We start from the raw sequence: 5000 nt of genomic DNA, 5'->3' as shown, positions 1-5000 counted from the left end.
TCGAGCCTCCTCGACGCGCCCCCGGGGCCCGCCGACGCCGGCGGGCCGCTTGGCTTTCGGGACAATTTCGGCTGATCGCAGCGGGAGGAGCGCGCGGGGGGTGCCGCCACCCACCCGCATCTGCGGACAACGGTTCCCTCTAACTGGACGACAACGGCAAAGATGGGAGACGCCACACACCCCGCCGGGGGCCGGGACGTCGGGGGTTTTCACACCCCTTTTTCCCCTTCCCCGAGGGGAACCCATCCGGGAAAGCGTGCGACAAAAAAAGGTTGCCACCGACCGCGAGAGGCCACGGGGCCCCCCCAAACCCGGCTTTAGCGCCCGGCCTCGCGGCGATCGGCTTTTTTTTTTCCATCCCCCGGAAAAAAACAAAACCAAAAAAAAAAAAAAAAACCGGGGGGGAAACGGCAAACCAGGAGCAGAAAAAAACGATAAAAAGGCACATGGCGCGTCGCAGGACCCGTGCTAGCCACGGGGGCCGCGGGCCCGGGGATGGGGGGTGGGGGCGAGGCCCGCGCCTCTCACTCCCCAACGACACCACCGCCACCCACGAGGTTTTTCTCCCTGCCCCCCTTCGCTTTTCGCTTGGGGGCGGGGCCCGCACGCCTCTGCGGACGCTTGGCTTTTTCTCGGTGCCGCGGCTTAGGGCCGCAAAAGGGAGCGGCGGGCAGAAAGCCCTCACACCCCCAGAAAATACGGAGGAGACCGGGCGGGCAGACCCCCACGCTCTGCCCCGCACGCCTACAAGCGAAAGAAAACGAAGCGGGGACCCCGTTCGCAACCCAGCCCGCCGGGCCACGGTGGCTCGGTCCGCACCGGCCACGACAACTGAGGAAGGGCGAGGCGCCGCCGCCTCGCCCGCGCCATCTCTCTCTCTCTCGGCCCGGGGGCATTTTTCCCCGTCGCGTTCGGGTGTCCGCACGCGGGCGGGGCCGGCCACCGCGGCCGGCCGCCGCCCCTGAAACAAATTCCGCCCGCAAAAGCGCGGGTCCCCGGCTTAAGGCCGAGGAAGGGGGAACGAGGGCCACAACAACTCGGGGCGGGGGACACAACCCGGTCTTCGGGGACGGGCCGGGGGTGGGGTGGTAAAGCCTCGAACGAAGCTCGAGCAACGGTTAGACAGAGGCGCCCCCGGCCGACGTCTGCCCCCGGCTGCCGGGCCCACACCGTGGCCCACCGAGACCGCCAGCCGAAAAACAAAAAAAAAAAACTGCACCCCGCCGAGGGGGGCCCCCCGGCTTAAGGCCGAGCACATAAGGGACGAGGCGCCGCCGCCTCGCCCGCCAGCCACCGGCATTCGCTTCCCCGCCCCAGGGCTGGGGCGGGGGGGAGGGAGGCGGGACTGGACCGGAATCGGCAGCAGCACGACCAGAGCGGGGGGGACCCGCCTGCGGCTTCTCTGCCTCCTCCACGCCCTTCCCTTCTCGCCTCGGCCGCCCGCGCGGCAACACTCTCTCTGGGCAAGCAGCACACGCTTCCTCGGCATCACGACAAGCTGGCCCCCCCCACCATCGGCACGATGGGTAGCACGGGGGAAGCGGGACGAGCCCCGCGACTCGGTCCCGCCGAGGCGGCAACACACTCCCTTCTCTCTCTGGGCAAGCAGCGGCAACGACGCCTCCTCGGCCTGGCAAAACAAAGCTGCCCCACCGGCACGATGGGTAGCACGGGAAGCGGGACGAGCCCCGCGACTCGGTCCCGCCGAGGCGGCAACACACTCCCTTCTCTCTCTGGGCAAGCAGCGGCAACGACGCCTCCTCGGCCTGGCAAACAAAGCTGCCCCACCGGCACGATGGGTAGCACGGGAAGCGGGACGAGCCCCGCGACTCGGTCCCGCCGAGGCGGCACACTCTCGGTTTCTCTCTCGGGCCTCCCTTGCCGGCGGCTCTCCCCTTCGTTTCTCTCTGAGCTCAGCGCCGGCGACCGGCCGGGCGGCCGGCCCGTAGCTTCGCCTCCGGAGGACACAGGCACGGTAGCAGCCTGGGGGAGACGACCCGTTACCTCGCTCCCATAATACGGAGATACGTGTCCGAGGCCGCCGATGCCTGCAAGTGACCGTAGCGTACGTGACCGGGGCAAAGCGGCGGCGCTAGCCGCCTCCTAGCATGACGTAACTGGAGGCAGCTGAAAACAGCGACCCCTTGGTGAACTTCCAGAGCCGGCGCGGACACCAGGTCTACCTCGACCGCGGACACCACGTCTACCCCGACCGCGGACAGCAGGTCTACCCCGGCCTGGGACAACACGTCTACCCCGACCGCGGACAGCAGGTCTACCCCGACCGGGGGACAACACGTCTACCCCGACCGCGGACAGCAGGTCTACCCCGACGGGGGGACACCACGTCTACCCCGACCGCGGACAGCAGGTCTACCCCGGCCTGGGACAACACGTCTACCCCGACCTGGGACAGCAGGGCTGCCCCGACCACGGGCAGCAGGTCTTCCCCGTCCGGGAGACAAGGGTACCCCGCTGAAATTTGCCTCGTGTCCCGCCACCGGGCCAGGCCTGTCAGGCGGCCCCGGCCCTGGGTGGACCCAACCTCCCGGGGCCGCCCGCCACCGGGGTAGTCCTGTCGGCCGCCTCCGCGCCGGCCGCCCCCTGCGGCTTCTGACGCCGTGCCCGGCGGCGGCGGTGGCGGCGGCGGCGGCGGCCTGCCCCGGAGGCGGGAGACCGACCTGTGCGCCCCTCGGCCGTCGGGTAGCTTCGGCGGCCCCGTCCCTCCCGATATTGCCGCTCCCTAGACCGAGGCGTATTTTTGACCGTTGCTTTATTTTGCTTTTTTTCACGCACGCAGGCACGCAGGCACACGCCCTCACCCACGGCCACACGCGCACCCACCCCTTCCCTTCTTCTTTCGTCTTTTTCCCGAAAGGACGGCTCTCGCGTCGGGGCGGAACACCAACGCTTCGCCGGGATCCGAAATTCTCGGCCCATCCCATTTCCGTTCCTGCGTGCGCGGCCGGACGCCTCCCAGCCGAGCCGACGGGCGGCTCGCGGCCCGCGCCCGGCCTGCCGACGCGCTCGACCGGCCGCGGGGCGTCCCCGCCACGCCTGCGGGGAGCAGAAGCGGCACCGGCCAGCCGGCGGGACCTGGGGGCGGACAGCGGGGGAAAGGAAGCGGGCGGGAGGGTGCGGTGGGACGCGGCGGGAAGAAAGACGCCGGCCCCCGGCGTGACTCGACTCGAATCGCCGGCAGAAGCGGCGAGCGGGCGGGCGGGCGGCCGGCTCTTCGGCGGTCCGCGGAGGTCTTTGGCCCCGGGCCCGCCTCCGGGGGCTCGCCGCCGAGGCGTGCGGGGCCCGGCACGGAACCGCCGCTCCCGCGGCGGCGCCTTTCCGGGCTTTTCCCCGCCCCCTGCTGGGCGGGCGATGCCGGCCCGGCGGCCCCGCCCTCCGACGTCACCCTGCCTCGGCACCTCCTTCCGGGCTTGCCCCGCCCGCCCCCCTGCTGGGCGACGGTTCGGGCCGCCGCCGTCGGCCCCTCCCCGCCCACGCCCCGGGCGGCTCCTCCTCAAGCGGCCGGCCGCTCGGCACCGCGACAACGCCTGCGGGGGCTGAGGAGCGGGCCGACGGGGCCGCCGGCGGCCTGAGCCTCGGCGCCCTCCCTTTCCGAGGAAGCTTTCTCGCCGGCGCTCTCTCGGAGGCTTTCGCGCCCACGGCGGCTTCCTTCCCGCTCGGCCCCCGGCCGGCCCCGCCGAAACCTGCAGGCGGACGGCGGCCCCGCCGATCGAGCCAGGCGGGCAGAAACCGAGGCGGCGGCGGGGCCGCCGTCTGCTCGCGCCCGGACGGGGGAGGGAGCGCCGCCGGCTTCTGAGGGCTCCCTCCTTTCCTCTCGGGGAGACACGAAGGCGGCGACGCGCTCAGGCCGAGAGGGGCGGGCCGCTCGACGCGTCCCGCGGCGGCCCGCCGGCCGACAGCGGCTCTCCCCCGGCGGCCGGCCGACGGCAGGTCTACCCCGGCGGCCGGCCGACGGCAGGTCTACCCCGGCGGCCGGCCGACGGCAGGTCTACCCCGGCGGCCGGCCGACGGCAGGTCTACCCCGGGTGCCGGACGACAGAAGGTCTACCCCGGCGGCCGACCGACGGCAGGTCTACCCCGCGGCCGGCCGACAGCAGGTCTACCCGGGCGGCCGGCCGACAGCAGGTCTACCCCGGGTGCCGGCAGACAGCAGGTCTACCCCGGCCGCCGGCCGACAGCAGGTCTACCCCGCGGCCGGCCGACAGCAGGTCTACCCCGCGGCCGGCCGACAGCAGGTCTACCCGGCTGCCGGCCGACAGCAGGTCTACCCAGGGTGCCGGCCGACAGCAGGTCTACCCCGCGGCCGGCCGACAGCAGGTCTACCCCGCGGCCGGCCGACAGCAGGTCTACCCCGGGTGCCGGCCGACAGCAGGTCTACCCCGCGGCCGGCCGACAGCAGGTCTACCCGGCTGCCGGCCGACAGCAGGTCTACCCCGCGGCCGGCCGACAGCAGGTCTACCCCGCGGCCGGCCGACAGCAGGTCTACCCGGGTGCCGGACGACAGCAGGTCTACCCCGCGGCCGGCCGACAGCAGGTCTACCCGGGTGCCGGCCGACAGCAGGTCTACCCCGCGGCCGGCCGACAGAAGGTCTACCCCGGCGGCCAACCGACAGCAGGTCTACCCAGGGTGCCGGCCGACAGCAGGTCTACCCCGGCGGCCGGCCGACAGCAGGTCTACCCCGCGGCCGGCCGACAGCAGGTCTACCCCGGCGGCCGGCCGACAGCAGGTCTACCCCGCGGCCGGCCGACAGCTGGTCTACCCAGGGTGCCGGCCGACAGCAGGTCTACCCCGCGGCCGGCCGACAGCAGGTCTACCCCGCGGCCGGCCGACAGCAGGTCTACCCCGCGGCCGGCCGACAGCAGGTCTACCCAGGGTGCCGGCCGACAGCAGGTCTACCCCGCGGCGGCCGGCCGACAGCAGGTCTACCCAGCGGCGGCCGGCCGACCGCAGGTCTACCCAGCGGCCGCCGGACGACAGC

This window comes from Cyanistes caeruleus, unplaced genomic scaffold (assembly GCF_971803275.1).
Source record: "Cyanistes caeruleus unplaced genomic scaffold, bCyaCae1.hap1.1 HAP1_SCAFFOLD_69, whole genome shotgun sequence".
In the NCBI taxonomy this organism is placed as follows: domain Eukaryota; kingdom Metazoa; phylum Chordata; class Aves; order Passeriformes; family Paridae; genus Cyanistes; species Cyanistes caeruleus.
The sequence above is the reverse complement of the archived record's forward strand: the minus strand, read 5'-3'. Positions refer to the sequence as shown.